This window comes from Ranitomeya imitator, chromosome 2 (assembly GCF_032444005.1).
Source record: "Ranitomeya imitator isolate aRanImi1 chromosome 2, aRanImi1.pri, whole genome shotgun sequence".
NCBI classification, from domain to species: Eukaryota; Metazoa; Chordata; class Amphibia; order Anura; family Dendrobatidae; genus Ranitomeya; species Ranitomeya imitator.
The window spans coordinates 276,930,909-276,954,522 of NC_091283.1; the positions used below are offsets into that span (position 1 = coordinate 276,930,909).

The 23,614-nt window shown below is 46.3% G+C and overlaps 1 protein-coding gene across 3 annotated transcripts in view; it reads right to left on the minus strand.

The window, feature by feature from the left end:
- Nucleotides 1–23,614, minus strand: part of LOC138666922 (zinc finger protein 665-like) — a 129,974-nt gene that overhangs the window by 68,563 nt on the left and 37,797 nt on the right. For 2 of the 3 annotated variants that reach the window (XM_069755107.1, XM_069755106.1), the window contains exon 1: nt 7,327–8,272. The exons of the other annotated variant lie outside the window; for it this stretch is intronic. The gene's annotated coding sequence lies outside the window, so the exon portion shown is untranslated. Of the gene's footprint in view, nt 1–7,326; nt 8,273–23,614 lie in introns of those variants that run through there. 3 annotated transcript variants of the gene reach the window in all.

The window sequence follows — 23,614 nt, forward strand, 5'->3', positions numbered from 1 at the left end:
ACGAGAACCACCAGGGCGACCAGGATGAGCCCTATGAAAAGCACGGACCAAATCGGCAGCATGAACATCAGAGGCAATCACCCAAGAATTATCCTCCTGACCATAACCCTTCCACTTGACCAAATACTGGAGTTTCCGTCTGGAAACACGAGAATCCAAGATCTTCTCCACAACATACTCCAATTCACCCTCCACCAGCACCGGAGCAGGAGGCTCAAGCGAAGGAACAACAGGTACCTCATACTTCCGCAACAACGACCAATGGAACACATTATGAATAGCAAACGATGCCGGGAGATCCAAACGAAACGACACAGGGTTAAGAATTTCCAAGATCCTATAGGGACCGATGAACCAAGGCTTGAACTTAGGAGAAGAGACCTTCATAGGAACAAAACGAGAAGACAACCACATCAAGTCCCCAACAAGAAGTCAAGGACCCACGCGGCGACGGCGATTAGCAAACTGCTGAGCCCTCTCCTGGGACAACTTCAAATTGTCCACCACATGACTCCAAATCTGATGCAACCTATCCACCACCATGTCCACTCCAGGACAATCAGAAGGCTCCACCTGACCAGAGGAAAAACGAGGATGAAACCCCGAATTACAAAAGAAAGGAGAAACCAAGGTAGCAGAACTAGCCCGATTATTAAGGGCAAACTCGGCAAGCGGCAAAAAGGAAACCCAGTCATCTTGATCAGCAGAAACAAAACACCTTAAATAAGTTTCTAAAGTCTGATTAGTTCGTTCCGTCTGGCCATTCGTCTGGGGATGGAATGCAGACGAAAAGGACAAATCAATGCCCATCTTAGCACAGAACGTCCGCCAAAATCTAGACACAAACTGGGATCCCCTGTCAGAAACGATGTTCTCCGGAATGCCATGCAAACGGACCACGTTTTGAAAAAACAGAGGGACCAACTCAGAGGAGGAAGGTAACTTAGGCAAGGGTACCAGATGAACCATCTTAGAAAAGCGGTCACACACAACCCATATGACGGACATTTTTTGAGAGGCAGGGTGATCCGAAATAAAGTCCATGGAAATGTGCGTCCAAGGCCTCTTCGGGATAGGCAAAGGTGACAACAATCCACTGGCCCGAGAACAGCAAGGCTTAGCCCGAGCGCAAACTCCACAAGACTGCACGAAAGAACGCACATCCCTCGACAAGGAAGGCCACCAAAAAGACCTGGCCACCAAGTCTCTAGTACCAAATATTCCAGGATGACCTGCCAACACAGAAGAATGGACCTCGGAGATGACTCTACTGGTCCAATTATCCGGAACAAACAGTCTTTCCGGCGGACAACGATCAGGTTTATCCGCCTGAAACTCCTGCAAAGCACGTCGCAAGTCTGGGGAGACAGCTGACAAAATCACCCCATCCCTAAGGATACCAGTGGGCTCAGAATTTCCAGGGGAGTCAGGCACAAAACTCCTAGAAAGAGCATCCGCCTTCACATTCTTTGAACCTGGCAGATATGAAACCACAAAATTGAAACGGGAGAAAAACAGTGACCAACGAGCCTGTCTAGGATTCAGACGCTTGGCAGACTCAAGGTACATCAGATTTTTGTGATCAGTCAAGACCACCACATGATGTCTAGCACCCTCAAGCCAATGATGCCACTCCTCAAATGCCCACTTCATGGCCAAAAGCTCCCGATTACCAACATCATAATTCCGTTCAGCGGGCGAAAATTTTCTAGAAAAGAACGCACATGGCTTCATCACTGAGCCATCGGAGCTTCTCTGTGACAAAACCGCCCCCGCTCCAATCTCGGAAGCATCAACCTCAACCTGAAAAGCGACGTATCTGGCTGACGCAACACAGGAGCAGAAGAAAACCGGCGCTTAAGTTCCTGAAAGGCCTCCACAGCCGCAGGAGACCAATCAGTAACATCAGCACCCTTCTTAGTCAAATCCGTCAAAGGCTTAACAACACTAGAAAAATTAGTTATGAAGCGACGATAAAAATTAGCAAAGCCCAAGAACTTCTGTAGACTCTTAAGAGATGTAGGCTGCGTCCAGTCACAAATAGCCTGAACCTTGACGGGATCCATCTCAATAGTAGAAGGGGAAAAAATATACCCCAAAAAAGAAATCTTCTGGACTCCAAAGAGACATTTAGAACCCTTTACAAACAAAGAATTGGCCCGCAGGACTTGAAACACCTTCCTGACCTGCTGAACATGAGACTCCCAGTCATCAGAAAAAAAACAAAACATCATCCAAATACACGATAATAAATTTATCCAGATATTCACGGACAATATCGTGCATAAAAGACTGGAAGACAGAAGGAGCATTAGAAAGTCCAAAAGGCATCACCAAATACTCGAAATGGCCCTCAGGCGTATTAAATGCGGTTTTCCACTCATCACCCTGCCTTATCCGCACAAGATTATACGCACACCGAAGATCAATCTTAGTGAACCATTTAGCCCCCTTAATGCGAGCGAACAAATCAGTCAACAATGGCAAAGGATACTGATATTTGACTGTAATCTTATTCAAAAGACGATAATCTATGCAAGGCCTCAAGGAACCATCTTTTTTGGCCACGAAAAAAAAACCTGCTCCCAAAGGGGACGAAGATGGACGGATATGTCCCTTTTCCAAGGACTCCTTAACATAATTCCGCATAGCAGTATGCTCTGGCACTGACAGATTGAACAAACGACCTTTAGGGAATTTACTGCCAGGAATCAAATCTATAGCACAATCGCAATCCCTGTGAGGAGGAAGCGAACTGAGCTTAGGCTCCTCAAAAACCTCCCGATAATCAGACAAAAATACCGGAACCTCAGAAGGAGTAGATGAAGCGATAGAAATCGGAGATGCATCATCATGAACCTCCTGACATCCCCAGCTTAACACAGACATTGTTTTCCAGTCCAGGACTGGGTTATGAGTTTGTAACCATGGCAGACCAAGCACTAAGACATCATGTAAATTATACAGTACCAGGAAGCGAATCACCTCCTGATGAACGGGAGTCATACGCATGGTCACTTGTGTCCAGTACTGAGGTTTATTCATAGCCAAAGGTGTAGAGTCAATTCCTTTCAAAGGAATAGGAACTTCCAGAGGTTCCAGACTAAACCCACAGCGATTGGCAAATTACCAATCCATAAGACTCAGGGCAGCGCCTGAATCCACATAAGCATCGACGGAAATGGATGATAATGAACAAATCAGAGTCACAGACAGAATGAACTTAGACTGTAAAGTACCAATGGCAACAGACTTATCAACCTTTTTTGTGCGTTTAGAGCATGCTGATATAACGAGCTGAATCCCCACAATAAAAACACAATCCATTTTTCCGCCTATAATTTTGCCGTTCACTTCTGGACTGAATTCTATCACATTGCATTATCTCAGGTGCCTGTTCAGAAGACACCGCCAAATGGTGCACAGGTTTGCGCTCCCGTAAACGCCGATCAATCTGAATAGCCATAGTAATGGACTCATTCAGACCTGTAGGCGCCGGGAACCCCACCATAACATCTTTAATGGCCTCAGAAAGGCCATCTCTGAATTTTGCAGCCAGAGCGCACTCATTCCACTGAGTAAGCACCGACCATTTCCGAAATTTCTGACAATATATTTCTGCTTCATCTTGCCCCTGAGAAAGAGCCAATAAAGCTTTTTCAGCCTGAATCTCTAGGTTAGGTTCTTCATAGAGCAAACCCAATGCCAGAAAAAACGCATCCACATTGAGCAACGCAGGATCCCCTGGTGCCAATGCAAATGCCCAATTCTGAGGGTCACCCCGCAGGAAAGATATAACAATCTTGACCTGCTGAGCAGGGTCTCCAGAGGAGCGAGATTTCAAGGAAAGAAACAACTTGCAATTGTTCTTAAAATTCAGAAAACTAGATCTATCTCCAGAAAAAAATCTGGGATAGGAATTCTAGGTTCAGACATAGGAGTATGTACAACAAAATCTTGTATATTTTGAACCTTAGCAGCAAGATTATTCAGGCTGGAAGCCAAACTCTGGACGTCCATGATAAACAGCTGAGGTCAGAGCCATTCAAGGATTAAGAGGAGGAAAGAAGCAGCCAAGCTGCAATTAAGGCTAGGCAGCAAACACTGAGGAGGGGGAAAAAAAAAAAAAAACTTCCTCAGACTACTTTTCCTCCTACTTCAGCCAAAACGATGACCAATTTTTTTTAGCCGGCTATACTGTCATGATCCCAATGGCAGGGGATCACAAAAGGACAAGCACAAAAACAAAACAAGCTCTAGGGTGATGGAACCTGAGCTGACTGCGATCCTGAACCTAAACACACAACTAGCAGTAGCCGGGGAACGTGCCTACGATGATTCCTAGACGTCTCGCGCCAGCCGAAGGATTAACTTCCCCTATTAGAAGAAACACAGACCTCACTTGCCTCCAGAGAAACACCCCACAGAAATAGCAGCCCCCCACATGTAATAACGGTGAAATGAGAGGAAAGCACATACGTAGTTATGAAAATAGAATCAGCAAAAATGAGGCCCGCTAAAGCTAGATAGCAGAGGATACAAAAGTGAACTGCGCGGTCAGCGAAAAACCCTTCAAAAAACCATCCTGAAATTACTTGAACTCATGTGCCAACTCATGGAACATGAGGAGTAATTTCAGCCCACTAGAGCAACCAGCAGCAAGGAATCACATATCTGCAAGCTGGACTAAGACAAAAATTAAACAAAACGTGGAACAGGAAAATCAAAACTTAGCTTGTCCTGAAGATAACAGACGCAGGTAGCAGAGGTAAAAAGACACGCTGATTACATTGATAGCCGGCGAGGAAATGACAAAAAAGCCAGGTTAAATAGGAAACTCCCATAACCTGATGGAACAGGTGGACACCAGAGACCGCAGAGAACACAAGTCACCCAGTACCATCAGTAACCACCAGAGGGAGCCCAAAAACAGAACTCACAACACCAATGCTACTAACAACACCGTCTTTAATTAAATATTTTTCAATGAGGCTGCATGAAGAGGCTAGAAAGGGCTCTTTGACAATGCGTCTAGAACCAAAGTTAGATCCCATTGAGGGACCTGAGGTATCCCATTGAGGGACCTGAGGTATACGGATTGGTTTTGACCGTTCACATGCAGATATAAAACGGGATATCCACCTATCGCCTGCAACATCATAATTGAAGAGGGCTCCTACAGCTGAAATCTGAACCTTTAGAGTGCTTACAGAGAGACCTAACTCAAGACCCTTCTGCAGAAACTCTAATATTGAAAATATAGAAGAAAATTGTGTTGTGTGGAATTCAAGAAATTTTCTCCAGACTCTGACATAAATTTTGTAGTAGAAGGTTTTCTACTTTTCATGAGGGTATCTATTAACCCTTTAGAGAATCCACTAAGACTTAATAACTGCCTCTCAATTTCCAGACAGTCAAGTTCAAGCCCTTTACCTGAGGGTGGAAGAAAGGCCCTTGAGAGAGCAGGTCCTTGATCTGAGTTAGAATCCAAGGGTCTGTAATCGACATTGCCCTGAGCCATGAAAACCATCGCCTCTTAGGCCAAAATGGGGTTATCAACAGCACTCTTGCCCCTTCTTCCCTTATTTTTCTTATAACTATGGGCAGGAGATTCCATGGGGGAAAAGCATAAGCCAGACTGCATGTCCATGGAACCTGAAGGGCATCGAATATGTCTGGATTGTCCTGTCTGCATAGCGAGGCGAATGCTCTGTCCTGACGGTTAGATCTTGTTGAAAATAAGTCTATTTGAGGCAACCCCCATCGAGCTGTTATCAGTCTGAAAATCTTCCTGTTAAGCATCCATTCTACTTGATGAAGGGTGTGGCGGCTGAGGAAATCAGCACAAAAAATGTCTATGCCCCGATGTGTAACCGCTGACAGGGACAACAGATGACTTTCGACTAAATTCATGATGTCTGATGTAACATCCATGAGAGTGTCCGACCGTGTACCTCCTTGATGGTTTAGGTAGACCACTGCAGTGGTATTGTCGCAAAGGACCCTTGTGTGAGAGCCTCGCAGCTGAAGAAGAAAGTGGAGTATGGAATAATATATAGCTCTTAATTCTTTAACATTAGAACAATTATAAGATTCTGATATGGACCAAAGACCCTGAACTATCTGCTCCTGAAAATATGCCCCCCAGCCTTCTGGACTAGCGTCTATGGTCACTATGTTTTTGAAGGAGTTATCACCCACAGAACTCCTCTCGAGAGATTTTCCCAGTCCAACCACCATGTAAGGGAGCGAACCACCTCTAAAGTTAGAAAAACTGTCTGATCTAAACGTCCACGCTTTTTAATGTCCTCTTCTAACACAAATTTCTGCAGTTTTCTAGTATGAAATTGTGCCCACTGAACCACAGGAATACATGAAGTCAGTGAACCTAGCAAGGACATGGCACTCCTTAATGACATACTGTGTTTTTCAATCGCTAAGTTCACCTTATTAACTATGGAGGCCTTCTTATCCTCAGGAAGCAAACATACCTGGCCCACTGAATCTAGAAGGAGTCCAAGAAATTTTTGACATGTTACTGGTTGGAGTCTGGATTTTTCCCAATTGATAATCCAACCAATGTTTGCAGAGAAAACATAATTTCCTCCAACCTTTGCTCACATTGAAGGGGGGATTTACCTATAATCAGCAGGTCATCTAGGTACGGAATGACCAGTGTGTCCTTTAACCGTAGAAAGGACATCACTTCTAATAACAATTTGGCAAATACTCTCAGGGCCATAGATAACCCAAAGAGCATTGCTCTGAACTGTAGATGACGAACCTGACCATTCATTAATACTGCCACCCGAAGAAACTGCTGGTGTAACTGGTGTATAGGAAGATGGTAATCAGCATCCTTAAGATCCAAGACTACCATATAACAGTTTGGAAATAATTTTTTTATACCTGAACGAATGGATTCCATTTTAAATGTTTTGGATCTTATGAAGGTGTTCAATTTTCTTAAATTAATTATAGTTCTGAAAGATCCATCAGGCTTAGTAATCAGAAACAAGGGAGAGTAAAATCCTTTCCCTATCTGAGATGATGGAACTTCTATTAAAACCTGTTTGGTTGGGGCGTGGCCAGGACACTGAGGAGAGAGGTCGCATGCTGCTGTGCTCCTTCCGGTAAAATAGCACAAATACAGACTTTTTCCCCACCGAACTGAGTTTTGGAGGCCGGAGTGGTGAGAGGAACACCCTCGGGAGAAGTGGTGACCGCGTCTGACCCGGAATACAGAGCGCCTGCAGAGTTGTGGCAGCAGCGGGCTCAGCGTACTGGGAGCCGGCAAACATCAGATCTGCACGACTAATAACTCACCTGCAGTTCAGCTTCTCGGTGAGTTGAAGACAGCAGAGGGGCTGAGGGGAGCGTCTGGAGACTGAACGCTGGGTCCGGATCCCCTGAGGCTGTGAAGGTCTGTGGCGGGAACAGAGCACTGAGAGCAGAGGGACGGCGGCCATCTTGGGTGCCCTCGACACGTGGAGGAGGTGGGGAAGCTAGCAGCGTGCTGGAGCCCTGGATTTGATTTCCTGCAGCAGCCGGAGAATCAGGTGTGCCTGGCAGGAGCAGGGGGTCAGCTTCTGTGAACTGCAGAGGGTAAACATCCTCTCCTTCCCCCTGCTATTATTTGCTTATGCGATGCGATCTGATACTTCTGGCCGGGGCATACAGATCTAGTGAGCTCGCAGATTACGGCTCTCTGCTGCCACCCTGTGTCCTGTTTATGTATTGTGCTAAATGCACATAAGAAAATACTGTTGAATTTGAATAGAGACATAACTCTGTAGCCACTTTGAGATTAGTTTCCGGACCACCTATTTATTCTGCAAAAGCATACTATACAACTAATAAGAATAATTGATCTCATATTCCTTGAGCTCCTCTGACAACAGATATAATCTGCTTAATCTGCCCATCCAGGGACGCAATTTTCCAGATTAGAAGGCTCAATCCAGCTGCCTATAAGCCCTGGACATTCATCTTAGCCATATTGGCCGTTTCTGTGAGTTGCAGACGCGGGGAACCCCGGAGGCCTACACACAGGCCTGAGGCCCGCAGGCGGCACGCAATCTCCCGCTTCTCACGGGCCTCCAAATAGAAGAACTAAGACTGTCTTTATTGACCCCTTCACAGGCCATAAAACCTCGGGCCTAACCCCCCACTGAACCCAGGATTCCTATAGGGAAAAGGAACCTGCTGCTGAGAGGTCTGCCTGTCTAATGTAGACACACATGCCCTCCTAATCCCCCCCGCAACCACCTATTAGCAACTAAAGTCTCACAGGTGTGTATGGGCAAGACCAAAAAGCGTTCTGGACTGCCTCCAGATTCTGACCCTCTCCCTGGCAACATGGATCGTTTTCTTAATACAAATGGCCAACACAGGAACACAAGATCCAAATCCTCCACCAAGTCCTCAGGGGATAGTTCTAACACACATGACCCACCAACTCACCAGGGCTCCCCCGACAGAATGACCAATGAAGGGGATGATAGCGGCGAACTCCCAGATGATGTGTCTGTTAACAAGCTTAGCAAATTCATCAGATCTCTCCCTACTAAATCAGACTTGGAGGCTTTCGCCTGCCGTATTGAAAACTCCTACAAAAAAGAGCTACAAGCTCTCAAATCAGAATTCACAACTCGGGTGGAAGAGGTAGAAAAGTCCCAGGACATTATTCCACAAGAATTACAAACCCACAGGGAGGTCATAGCTAGCCACGCTCAGAGACTGGAGGAGTTTGCGACAGGAATGGAGGACTCAGAAAATCGCAACAGACGTAACAACATTAGAATTCGTAAATCCCCCAGACTTGGATTCTACTGTACAGAATATTTTCCTTGACCTTCTCGATGGTGAGGAAGGCGGCTCAATTGAATTCGACCGTATACACAGATCCCTGGGATCCAAACCGACATCAGAATCGAGACCTAGGGACGTCATCTGCAGAGTTCATTATTATAGAACCAAGGAGGCCATCATGTTGGCTGCCAGGCGGAGGGGCACCATCGACTACTGTGGAACTCAAATTTTACTATTGTCCAATCTATCTAGGCGCATGCTACAGCTCAGGAGAGCATTACGCCCCTTATTGTCTCTTCTCAAGGACAGAGACATTACTTATAGATGGGGATTCCCATTCCAGCTGATTGCCTTTAAAGGCGGGAAGACGGCCATCTTCCGCAATCTGGGTGACCTGGCCAACTTACTAGGAACCTTTGAACTACCAATGACTGACCTCCCGGACTGGCCGCGCTCGCCCCAACTTCCAGATATTCCTCCAAGATGGCTAAAAGCACAGCATTCTAAGCAGCGTAAGAAGACTGGTTCCCCTCCGGACCCAACTTGAGAGGAGCCTTCACCAAACGCTGTCTTCTCCTGTGATGTTCTCTTTTACACTTTCATAGTTTGTTATAAGTTCCACTGATTCACATACCGATTTGGTTTTGAACTGTACGCGTCTTGTCGTGCATAACTTCTTAATAGTTTATAGCCCTGACTACTAGACTCTGAGATAGTGCTAGCGAATTGTTGGTTTATCTATTAATCTTCCCCCTCCTCTCCCACCCCTCCCTCCTACCTCCCCCTCCCCCCTTCCTCTCCCCCCCTCCCTTCCTCCTACTCCCCCTTTCCCCCCCTCCCTTCCTCCTCCCCCTTCCTCTCCCCCCTCCTTCCTCCCACTCCCCCTTTCCCCCCTCCCTTCCTCCTCTCCCTCCCCTCCCCCCCCTCTCCCTCCCTTTTTTTTTTTCCGCTCCTTATGTTCAAGATAAATCTAACCATAGTTTAAACAGGCTCAGATGTCAATCACTAAAGTTTGTCACAACTGTTTATTGTTCAGGTTGCGGGGGCGAAGGCCGGGGGCAGATTCTCTCCTGGGGCTTCTTCCCGCCCCACCGGTAGTTCTCTGCGTGGTTTCCCACCGGATAACCACACCATGACAGCACACCTCAGGTACTCACTCAACACATACTCAGTTCTTCTCTTTTAGTCTCAGCTTTCCTACTATTTCTTCTTCCTCTTTTTCCTTCCCCTCCCCCCTTTCATCCATCCTCCCCTCCAACTCCCTACAACACGCCCGTTCCAACATCCACACCTAAAATTTCCTAGGATCTGGTCTCAAAGTCCATACTATCATGCCCTTGATACCCAACTTTGACATGGCTGGAATTAATTTCTGCTCTCACAATGTTAAAGGGATGAACACTCCCGAGAAAAGGAGTCAACTCATGTAATCCAACCATAAACAACATATATCAATCTTAATGCTCCAGGAAACACATTTTAAAACTGGCATGACCCCTAACTGTACCTCACACTATTACCCCAAGTGGTTCCATAGCACGAACCCTCATTCTAAATCCAAGGGAGTATCAATAGGCTTTCATAAAACTTTCCTCCCTGAGATTCTTGATTCATCAATCGACACGGAGGGCCGATATGTTTTCCTGAAAGTGGCGTGGGGATCACGTGTAATTATATTGGCTAACGTATATTTTCCCAATCAGGGCCAGCAAAGATTCGGAGGCACATGCAGACGACTCCTGGAGAAATTTGCAGGCGCTCTTCCGATAATCCTCGGGGATGACTTCAACCTTCCAATGGACCCTGCGGTTGTTGTCTCGTTGGGCAGGACCTCGTACCCACCTTCTTCAATTAAAAAAGTGAGGAAACAATTATATGATTTGCGGTTGGTGGATGTGTGGAGGGCTCTCCACCCAGGCACAAAAGACTACAGTTTCTACTCCCATATACATTCCACATACAGTAGAATTGACTATTTTTTTTATCTCTCAGTGTCTGCTGGATTTTGAGGTGAAGGGAGATATAGGGTCTGTATTGTGGTCTGACCATGCACCCATATACTTCTCAATACGGCTGGATCCCTCCACAAGATCTAGCTTTTCCTGGCGACTAAACGAAAGTCTATTACAGGACCCGATCTGTGTGTCGGCGGTGAAGGGTGCAATCACAGATTTTGTGGCAAACCATACAGGGGATTCAACATCCCCCTCAATGCAATGGGAGGCCCTTAAGAGCGTCCTGCTGGGTACACTCATCTCTCAGGGAGCCCGTCTTAAAAAAGAACGCCTGGCCAACATAGTTGACCTCTCCTCACAGATCCACAAACTAGAGACGCAACACAAGCAGGACCTGTCCCCTCTTACTCTGACGAGCCTGTCCACAGCTAGACAGAAACTACTAACAATTCTGGACCAGAGATCACGTTGTCTTAGAGAACGAATTAGAAGTAGATTCTACCTCCTGGGGAACAAGAGTGGCAAATACTTAGCGAGAGCTCTACATCCACGGGGCCCACAAACATTTATACCACACATTAAAGATGCCAAGGGTAAAACAGTCGACAGCCCCAAAGAAATTTTGGCTAGCTTCTCTGATTACTACAGTTCTCTATACAACATAAAGGGCCGTTTCAAAGACCTCCCCACCCACTCATTCCAAGAGAAAATCAATGCATATATCAAACTCAACAAATTACCCACAATTTCTGCAGAGTGCTTGGAGGATCTGGAGAGAGATTTTTCTCTGGATGAGGTAATTTCCGTGATTCAAGACTTGAAACTGGGCAAGAGCCCTGGCCCAGATGGCTATACAGCAGGCTTCTGAAAGCTATTCTCAGATATGCTGTGCCCCTCTTTTCTAACAACATGCAACTATATCCTCTCAGGTGGCTCTTCCCCCCCACCCACCCCCCCAGGCACTAATGGCCCATATCACGGTTATTCCAAAACAGGGTAAAGATCCTTCGCTCTGTAGCAACTACCGCCCCATCTCACTAATAAACATCGATGTCAAAATTTATGCCAAAATGATATCAAAGAGACTTAATTGCCTCTTGCCCCTTCTAATTAACCAAGACCAGGTGGGCTTTGTGCCCGGAAGGGAGGCTAGAGACAATACCATCAGATCTATCTCCCTGATCGACAGAGCCAACAAAAAAGGTGACCCTCTATGTTTACTATGGATAGATGCTGAAAAAGCATTCGACAGGGTGGACTGGGAATTCATGTGCCAAACGCTCAAAGGTATTGGACTACAAAAAAAAGCATTGTGGAGTATAAAAGCCCTCTACGAATCCCCTTCTGCCCGGGTCAGGGTAAACGGCGCATTGTCCAACACTTTCTGCATACGGAACGGCACGAGACAGGGGTGCCTGCTGTCCCCTTTACTCTATGTGTTAACTATGGAACACTTGGTAGTCGCAATTCGCAATAACCCCTCCATAGCAGGAATGAAGTTCCAATTAGAAGACCATAAATTAGCATTATTCATTGATGACATACTCATGTATGTTACTTCTCCTATCACTAGCCTACCTAATATTTTATCTGAATTAAACAGCTATGGAGCCCTATGTAACTTTAAAATCAATACACATAAATCTGAAATGTTAAATATTTAGTTACCGCCCCCCTTAGTTTCACAGTTATGCTCCTTGTTCCCATTTAGATGGCGATCAGACTCCCTTGCCTATTTAGGTATACACTTAACTGCTAAGTCCTCACATTTATACGACGCTAACCATAAAATTGCACTACACAACGCGGAGCTTGACCTGGAGAAGTGGAACAAACTGCACTTATCTTGGAAGAATTAATGCAATCAAAATGGATCTTTTACCACGCCTCCTTTATTTCTTCCAGACCATCCCTCTGTATCTTCCAACCTCCTTCTTCTCCAGGCTCAAATCAGCGATAATAAGATTCGTGTGGTCCGGTAAACGTCCACCGCTGGCATATCATCTCCTGTGCAGGAATAAACAGTCCGGAGGACTGGGCCTCCCGGATTTCTTGCTCTATAGCTATGCCTCTCTTGGAACTTGCGTTCTCGATCTGTTCCATCACAAGTCAAGTAAGAGATGGGTAGGCCTTGAGATGACGCTTTCGGGACATGGCTCGGCGACGCACTTCTAGAGAGAGGGGACTGGGGGAATCCGAGGAGATGACCAGCCTTTCATTACTAGAAATCTAACTCAGTTCGTTAAGCATGGCATCCAAAAATTAAACTTTTCCTCTATACCATGCCCCCTGACACCAATTTTTGAAAATCCAGACTTTCCAGCAGGTCAGGACAGGATCATGTTCCTCCACAAACATAGAGACAGTTGTCCGGTGGTCCATGACTACGTAGACCAAACCTCAATTAAGACCTTGGGGGCCATCTTTGCTGACAGAGAGCCGCCGCAGGGTTCGTGGTTCTTCTATGAGCAAATCAAAAGCTATCTCACTGTGTTATCTAGGTGGGCTGACATCTTTAGACAGTTAACTTCCTTTGAGTCCGTGTGCCTGGGTGGGGGCCCTTTGTCCCACACAATATCACTACTGTATAGAATGTTCCAGGGCTGTCAACCATCTTCACTTGATCCTCCTACATTCTTCTTGAAATGGGACAACGAATTAACAACGCAACTGACTCCGGAGGAAAGCCTCAAGAGTTTGCTATTTACCTTCAGATCTGCACTTTGTTCAGATTACCAAGAAAGAAGTTATAAACTCCTGGCGAGATGGTACAGATGTCCGTCTAATATTCACCTTATGTTCCCCACCACCCCCGATACTTGCTGGAGGTGCTGGAGCGACAGAGGTACCTACCCCCACATCTGGTGGTCCTGCCCGCCTATTCACGACTTCTGGGTGGGCATCATTGCACTTTATAATAAATTATCTCTCCATAGAGTTCAACCCACCATGGAACTGGCCTTGTTGTCTGTATGTTACCTCTCCATCGCCAAATTCAAGAAAGGTCTACTACGACATTTCCTAACAGCCGCACATAACGTGATCCCTCGTTTCTGGAAACAGTCAATATCCCCCTCACGTGCTGACTTTGTGGTCGAACTAAACCGTATTTACAGGATGGAGCAATTGGTTGGCCAGGATACTAGAACTGCAGACAAAGTGTTTAACACTTGGTCTCCCTGGATTGCTTTTAGAGAATCTGAGGAACTGAACACTTGGCTACACTGATTGAGCCTATTGGTCCCCTTGCGACCCATAATTAATACTCCCTTGGACAGTAAATAATACATTAACAGCCATACCTTAGCATAAAAAGAATAATAGTCTCAACTTAGCTGGGACTGAAGACCAGATTCTTCCTACCCTTACCTCACCCACCCCTCCTCCTAACCTCTCATCCCCTCCCCCCCTTTATTTTTCTACTTCTTTTTCTTTTTTTTCTCTTTCTTCTCTCTCTCTCCTCTTTTTCTTCTCTCCCTTCTCTTGTTCTCCTCCTTTTCTCTCCACCTATCTTTTCTACTTTCTCTTCGCTTGGCCTGGCCTCATGTAGATTCCATAACTGACATTGAGTGCTCGGACGAGCCTAGGCACTCTTGCTTTCATCCGGCGGCTTGGCCCCATCTGGAGCTGGTTGTTAGCTGAATAGTGAGAGCCTGTGATATATACATCATAAGCAATCTTTTCAAACTATTAGACCTCTGATAGAGGTAATTTGTTCACGAAGTTACAACTTTAATGATTTGTTGATCAATGTTTGAGTGTTGAAACCTTTAGTATACAGCTGTCCATTTTTGTATCAATCTCACAATCCTGTAAGTGCTTATAACTGCATTTAAACATCTGATTACAACTGTGTTATTTACGTGCAACTCAATAAACTTGATTTACACAAAAAAAAACCTGTTTGGTTAAGAGGGATTTAATTTCAAGTTCAAGTGCTTCCTGCTGTAGCTTGGATTTTAAGAAAGTTAGAAGGAAAGAATCCGGAGGTGTCCGGATAAAGTCTAAGGTGAGGCCTGAAGACACTAAATTTATGGCCCATGAATTAGCTGTTATTTCTTTCCATTGATCAGCAAATTTTAACAATCTACCTCCTACAGGTAGAATAGGATTAAAGGAATTTATCCGCTGGTTTGAAGGGGCGTTTATTGAATAAGTTTCCTTTTTGCCTGAACTCCTTTTTCTTGCCAAATGGTGGCTTCCTGAACGCCTTTCTGTAAGAAGGAATAAAGGGATTAGGGAACCCCTTCTTCCTCTCACCCGCCTTGGTGAGTATATCATCTAGAACGGCTCCAAAAAAGGTACTCACCCTGACCCTGACAGGGTATGACACACAGCTTAGACCTAGGCTGGGCATCCCCTTTCCAATTCTTTAACCACAACGCTCGCCGAGCCGTATTTGTAAGGTTAGCTGTTCTGGCTGCTAAGCAGAGCGAGTCTATTGAGGCATCTGATAGAAAGGCCGCAAATCCTTTAATAATCAAGGGAACAGAGCACGTAATTTTTCTCTGGATATACCACTCTTGATGTTCTGATCTAGCTGGTCCAGCCAAACCAGCATATACCTGCTAGTGCATGTGGCTGAGATTGCCGGTTTAAGTGCGGTGATACAAGCTTCCCATGAGCTTTTTAGAGGCTGTCACGATTCACACCGTGACCGTCATGGATCGGGGTGACTTTAGGCCAACAGACGGCTATCACATGTGCAGGGGGCATATCTTAGTTATCCCTCCACTACTACACTGTGATGAAAACACACACAAGGCTATTGGCTTATCAGTTTACAGCAGGGGCTTATTTTAGTTATCCCACTGCTCTGCAATATAACAGGAACTGCAGGGATTTATGTATATCCCGCTTTACAGTTTTGCTTGAACTTGCAGCTCTCAGGTCAGGTTAGGTACTGCACCTAGGGTAATTAGTCACCAGAAAGGCTGCCTGCTTTGTACTGGTTATTGGGCACGCTGCAGCGAGGCGATATAACTACTCCCACTCAGGCAGGAACAATAATTATCAATGCCGCTGTTGCTACGACGACTCCCAAAGGCACAGAACAAGATATGCTGCAACCAGCTTCGATTAAACGGGTCCGAAGCTAACCCAAAACAGTAGCGTAATTCCCTTCAAAAGACTTAGGGTACGTTTTAGAGCAGGAAGAATGAAAACTAGTAATTTCAATATTTTACTCTGAAAGATTAAGGCAGTGTTTACAAAAAGGTATATAAAGATGTTACAATATGAGACAATTGAAAATATGTACTAGGTAATTATAAAAATAACGGGTTAAATGAGAAATTAACACTTACATGTGTTCAAGACATTGCAGTCAACCAGGCTAGTGGGCAGAGTTCCCAAATATCCCAATTCATCAGAGCTAGCAGTAAGGGCTCCTCAGGTAAGACTGACTGCTGGGTGCCTGGCATAAAACTTATAGCTCAACCTGGTGACATCACTAAAAGGGTTGGTTTATCCAGACCCTCCCCTCTCAAGAGATTTACCAAATTTAACACAAAGTTTTATAATGCTCGTATCTCCACTCCATAATGTGTCAGAATCACAGCACACCCTTCATTCATGATCTTTTACCATTGGCTTTCTATTGGTACTAAATTCGTCCTAGTTGGGACACACAGTTCTGGAGAAATCCGTATTTTTTACCTGTTGGAATTAGAGGCTCACGCTTACAGTGGCTGATAGATCCTCCGATGGAGATTCGCAACATGGACTTCTCATTTTCCTAGCCCAAATCAGTGGCCCAATATCTTATTATAATGGGTCAAAGGACTTTCTGCCTTTAGAGACATTCTATACCAGGTCTAGCTGGAGGGAGATTTGAGCCTAGTCATAAAAATTTCTTGGGTGGGAGCAGAGGAGTAAGTCGTTCTGAACCAGGAGTGAAGAGGGGTCAACGCCCACCCTATATGTGCTGGCAAGAGAAACCACAACTTATATTATACATTTTCCTCACAGAAGCGCATCTGATTTTCTGTCCATTGGAAAGAGGAACGGCGAGAGGTGGATGCTACTGCCGCATCAACTTTAGGCACTTTAGCCCAGGTGGCCAAGTCCTCATCATTAAAGGTGTAACGTCTCTCACAAGATATCGTTACAAACCCTTTTTGTCCCTGCTTACTCCATTCCTTTTTGACAAGGTCTTTAATGGTCTGATTTACAGGAAATACATGACCTTTTTGCTAAGAGAGACCTGCAAACATAATCTCCTGCGGCGTCTGAGGTTCCTTGGATTCTGATAACCCCATTGTACTCCTTACTGATTTCACCAAATTATTCACACCGTCAGTAGAAAAACAGACATAGTCCTCCTCTTCTGAGAAACACGAAACCTGAGAGATGTCAGAATCAATCTCCTCACTTTCTGCAGTTGAGGGTGCTCTCCTCTCAATATTCATAGATGGGCCACCACCTAAGGACTGAAGCTCTTCACGGATAATGAGACGTATCTCATTCATTTTGACCAACCCCTCCTGCTGCAAGGTATTATTTATACAACTCTGACACAATTTCTTTATATATGAGTCAGGCAGGGGCTTGGTGCATATCGCACACAGCTTGTGCTTAGACTTCCCCTTCTTTTTTGCCTAGAAAAACACAAGCAGAAGAGACTACTATAAGCTTCCATGAAGCAGTCTATAGACTCACCCGGAAATATAATTATATACCGGCTGCCGGGTTGTTTGATCAGCCTGGGAGGTGGAACGGGATGACTTTTTCCCTGATTTGTCAGTGGAGTCACTCACTTTCGAGTGTCCACTATTCTTCCTCCTGGTATCACCTACGGGTAACATTAACTCCTCCATAGGGCGCTCAGTGACCTCCTCCTGGGACGACATGATAGCGCACACTACCATCTGACGACATGCATTTTGAAATGCAGGCACCTTCACAAAACACAACCTTTCCGGCCGTTTCATCATCATCATCATCATATTTTTTTACCTTCGTTCTGTTTGAATCAAGGCCTCACTGCCAGGGTGGATAGGATCGCTCAGAAGAATCCAACATGGCGTCTCCCCCATAAATGGCACTCCAACCTCGCGACCCCAGAAGTTCAACCAACTACTTCAGGGAAGCAATGCTACTGCGCGTGCGCCTGCTATGCCGCCAGAGGACCCTGGACGCGCTGCATCTGCAGCCTCACCGCGCCACATGCCGGCTTCCCCATATAACATATGGCACCTGGACCCGTAGAAGCACATTTGTGCGAAATGGCCGTCGTCCGTTCTCCTGTCCCCGCACCCCTCACTTTTACCTGCCGCCTCTCCACAGATGTCTAATGCTGCATAAAGCGAATTAAAGGACATTGTTTTTCAGAAATCTTGGGGTGAGTGCCACATCTTTTATGCTTACATAGTGTGTAACTCTATTGTTCTGCTATATGTAGAGGACCGCCCATGGATGCATCAATTGTTGTGTTTTTAAGTCTGATGGAAAGCCGGTCCCATATGTTCTATAGCCTGTGAAGATTGCTAGTTACCTGGTGCCACTCAGTTCGGAATCTTGTTTGCTTGGCATAAATTCCCCATATAACCGCTGACCCTGGAAACACTCACCATGCGGTACAGGATAAGGATACTCCGGCTACTGGGTAAGTGCTCACCATGCCATGCACTTACATTTTGACACTTAAGCCGGCCGGCCAGGCGCCGCTCTGCACTTTTCAGCGGGGGCCTTACAAACAGTGTCCCAGCAGGGAGCTGTTTGATATCTCACAGCAGGATAACCAGAAGAGGGGGGAGCCAACAGGATCATTCCCCCGATTCTGTTACCCGCTCTGGAGCCCCTGCCGCTCAGCAGAGATCAACAGGCAGCAGTCCAGGCGGGTTTTCCTCTTCGTCTATAGCATCCACTGGAGTCTTCTCTGTGGGTTCCCATCTAGGAACAGGAAACCAACTGAGGAGCGAGGGGGGCCGCCCCTTTTATCTCTCTGTAGGTTTCCTGTACCTAGGGGCGGATCCCCTCTCTCTAGTGGGTGCTGTCGTGGCGAATAGAAAATGAGCAGCACTAATGCAAAAAAGGACAATGTATGAGGCAGTGACACACGCTGAGCGGACTACAACCGGAGGTGGCTGCAGAACACACTACAGCGTGAGCTGCACTCACACACAGAGATGTCGCAGACAGCCGTGAACAGCGCTGCAAAGCAAAAGAAAGCTTCTCACACAGCGGTTGATAAAGTAGCCTGGGTAAAGCACAATAAAGCAAATCGCTAGCTCAAACTGTCCCTCAGAACAGCAGCGTCCTGTCCCTAACTGAATTCACAGCAGAGTGAACCCAAAATGTTAGCGGCGGTGGCTTTCATAGTGCATCATGACATCATTTCAGCAGCCAATCACAGCCATGCTGTTAGTTATCATGCATAACAGGATGTGCCCACACTTCTTAGGATCCTCATTGGCTGAATAAAATCAAACTGGCTCATTGCATTATGGGAACTTCCGATTCCGGTATTATTATTATTTATTGTTATAGCGCCATTTATTCCATGGCGCTTTACATGTGAGGAGGGGTATACATAATAAAAACAAGTACAATAATCTTAAACAATACAAGTCATAACTGGTACAGGAGGAGTGAGGACCCTGCCCGCGAAGGCTCACAATCTACAAGGGATGGGTGAGAATACAGTAGGCGAGGATAGAGCTGGTCATGCAGCGGTTTGGTCGATTGGTATGCGATATTCTAAAAGTATCGGAACTCCGATACAGCGAATATCGGTCAATACCCGATATTTCAGTATCGGAATGCTCAACACTAGTGTTCATACATATATTTCACGTTCATTCCCCACCTATTAAGCACAGAGAATTTAATAAACACCTGTATATATGGGATATGTGTTCATTCCTCATTCCTCTATTATCTACATATATTTCATGTTCATTTCATGTCCAAGATGTATAAGAAATCTATAATTCCTCTCCATATCTTTGGACCTATAAGTTAAGTTCATTCTTTTTATTTATTCCTTTCCTTCTTTCTTTTTAGTTCGTCCCGGTGAAAACTTTTGATAGCATGGAGTGGGAGTACTTGTGGTCGGTCATGAGGTACATGGGTTTCAGTCCCGTATTGCGGTCATGGGTGAAGCTTTTATACTGCAATCCATGTGCCAAAATTAAAATAAATAGTTGTAGGTCAGAGGCTGTGAAGGGGAACTAGGCCGGGCTGCCCCCTGTCCCCTCTGCTCAGTAGCGTAGCTATCGGGGGCAGAGGGAGCAGGCACCCCGGGCCCGGAGATCAGAGGGGTTCCACCCAGAGCCAGGCTACTATAAGTGCATCGATCTCCCTGCTCTGCCGCTATAGGGCCCCTGAGCAGGCGGGGGGTCCCGGTGCCAGCAGTGGACCCCGGGCCTGTCATTGCAAGGTGAGCTGTATTGGCATTTAGCCATTACTGCTCACCATATTGATGAAAGAAGGAGCGCTGAGCTCCTTCTCCCATAATCCCCCTGTCAGCGTCTGGCCTGGCGTCGCCGATACTGACAGCGGGCGCCGGCCAGTGACATCATCGCGCCTGCTGTCAGTGTCAGAGATGAACGGGAGCAGGAGGAGAGTATTGTGTTTTTTTAATGGGCTGCCTTAAACTACAGGGTCTGCCTATGGGGGTACTGTCTTATACTACTGTAACAACTCTGCTGGCATCACGGCATGGCCTCTCATCTCTCACACTGTCTTACCCTCTGCTCCAGGTCATGTTGCGGTTTCTGTTTCTTGCCAGCTCCATATTCTGTGCCTCTGCTCTCTGCATGCTTCCTGGCTGTGTTTGCATAGGAGGGCGGCACCTGAACTCTGTGGTTCTTATAGGAATCAGGTGCACCTGTCTAATCTGTTCCTCACCAATTACCAAGAGGCCTCCAGTATTTATTGCAGCTCCACCCAGTGGACTGGGCCTGTGCAATGTGTTAGCTCAGTTTGTGTTTAGCTTCTGAGTTGCCAGGCCTTGCTCTGTGTTACTCCCTCTCTAGAGGCTTTTCTTTTTGCCTTGCCCTGGTCTTGTTTGTCTGCCCTTCAGAAGGCTGAATATCCTGGTCTTTGTTCTTGTACCTTGTCTTGTTCCATTACCTTGTCTGAACTTTGTCCTATCTCTATCTCTGTCTCCTTGTCTGTGGTTTCTTTCCCTGCAGTGCCTCTCGACTCCGCACTCTGCGACCTTACTTTGCTCTTGTCTCTGCACTCTGTGCCTTCACTCTGCTCTTGGCTCTGCACTTTGTGGTTCTACCATTGTCTCTTGCAGCTTTACCTCTGTTCCGCACTCCTGTGGTTCTGCTCCGTTCTACTCTGCTCCGCTCCTGTTGCTGCAGTAATCTCTTGCTGCAGCACCTTTCCGCATTCCTTGCGGTTCCGCTCTGCTTGGCTTCTGTTGCTGTGCTATCTCTTGCTGCTCTACCTCTCCTATCCGCAGCCTTGCGATTCTCTTCCTGTGTGAACAGGTCCCAACCTGTTCCTTCATACTCTTTTCCTTCCGGCTTGTTTCCGTACCTGCACCTCTAATGTGAACAGGTCCCTACCTGTTCCTTCATACACCACACCAACCAGCCCTGTGTCTCTGCCGTGCCTGCAAGCCCTGTGTCTCTGCCGTGCCTGCCAGCCCTGTGTCTCTGCCATGCCTGCCAGCCCTGGTCACATGGAAGGAATAGTAAGTTTGATGGCAGAAAGGGGTTAATATTGATGGGTTTACTCCAGTTAATCCTACATGACAAACCCAAAGTTGCCGGAAATATTCAGGTTAGAGGGCTTTAGCCCTGGAGATGAGCAGGGATCCTATTTATAGATCAACTTCAGTTGGATGGAGTCTTTATAAGGTTTCAGCAGTTAAGAGGTTAATTCCAGCTACCACATAAGGACTTTTTTCAGTGCCTTCAATTGAGACACGCATGGCATAAACTGGAGTCCCGTACTCCGCTGAGAACCCATAACCGTTTATTGTTTTCTATGGTAGGGAACCAGGATTGAAACTGAAAGGGAAGGTACCATTAAAAAAAATAGCAATAAAAAAAATGTAAATGTTTAAAATGTCTTAAAAATTATCATTATTTGTTTATAATTTAGTAGAATATGAAAAATAATAAGGTTTGGTATTTCCACTTTTAAACACTAGGGGGAGCAGCTACTGAAACTTGACAAAAACCTAGTGTACAACTAGCTCACATTACTGCACTGCAGTAAATATGGGCGGAGTCTGCAAAATGGGTGAGATGTCTCCTCTCCTCCCCTCCTGGGTGTTTGCTAAGGGATAAGAGACCATGACATTTAGGAACACAGTGTGGAGCCATTTTGTTGGTGACTGCAAAGTTATACTGACAAGTAGACAGTCACCGAGGATGGCAGGCAGCAAGGATTCTGGGAGATATATGGTGGGGGCAGCAGGGTGACAACAGCACAGAGTATTTCAGGAGAGCAGTGTGCTGGTCTATGGGGGGTCACAGAGGGAGATATATGGTGGAGGGAGCAGGGTGACAGCAGCACAGAGTATTTCAGAAGAGCAGTGTGCTGGTCTATGGGGGTCACAGAGGGAGATATATGGTGGAGGGAGCAGGGTGACAGCAGCACAAAGTATTTCAGGAGAGCAGTGTGCTGGTCTATGGGGGGGCACAGAGGAAGATATATGGTGGAGGGAGCAGGGTGACAGCAGCACAGAGTATTTCAGGAGAGCAGTGTGCTGGTCTATGGGGGGGTCACAGAGGGAGATATATGGTGGAGGGAGCAGGTTGACAGCAGCACAAAGTATTTCAGGAGAGCAGTGTGCTGGTCTATGGGGGTCACAGAGGGAGATACAGTTATAAGAAAAAGTTTGGGCGCCCCTATTAATCTTAATGTTTTATAAAAATTGTTTTTTTTTGCAACAGCTATTTCAGTTTCATATATCTAATAATTGTTGGACACAGTAATGTTTCTGCCTTGAAATGAGGTTTATTGTTCTAACAGAAAATGTGCAATCTGCATTCAAACAAAATTTGACAGGTGCATAAGTATGGGCACCCCACCAGAAAATTGACATTAATATTTAGTAGATCCTCCTTTTGCAAAAAATAACAGCCTCTAGTCGCTTCCTGTGGCTTTTATTGAGTTCCTGGATCCTGGATAAAGGTATTTTTGACCATTCCTCTTTACAAAACTATTCCAGTTCAGTTAAGTTTGATGGTCGCCGAGCATGGACAGCCCTCTTCAAATGATCCTATCCTATCTAGCGCTGTATGAAATATAAATATATCTATAATATAACGCTGGGAGCGTCACTCTGTCCAAAGCCTTTATAGACTGCGCAGGTGCGACGCTCCTAGCGTTAAATTATAGCCAGTGTCAGAAAAAAAATGGCGCCGGAAAGCGCCGACTGCCGGGAGCAGGGGGACATTTATGAACCGTAACCCGGACGTGGGGACACTGTGGACATGATCCCGCCCTGATGATGCTGTTGCAGTTCATGCCACAGCAATTTCTTACTTACGCCACCTGATTCCGGCCCATGAATGTTCCCCTGCTCCCGGAATCGGCGCCTGCGCAGTCCGCGCTTTCCGCCGCCATTTTCTTGGTCCTCCTGCTCCCGGAATCGGCGCCTGCGCAGTCCGCGCTTTCCGCCGCCATTTTCTTGGATACTGCAGTGTGTCTTCAAGAAAATGGCGCCGGAAAGCTCGGACTGCGCAGGCGCCGGTTCCGGGAGCAGGGGGGTATTTATGAGCCGGAAACAGGGGGCGTGTGCACACGATCCCACCCTCATGACGCTGTGGCATTTCATGCCACAGCTATTTCTTACTTAGGCCCCCTGATTCCGGGCCATGAATGTCCCCCTGCTCCCGGAATCGGCGCCTGCGCAGTCCGCGCTTTCCGGCGCCATT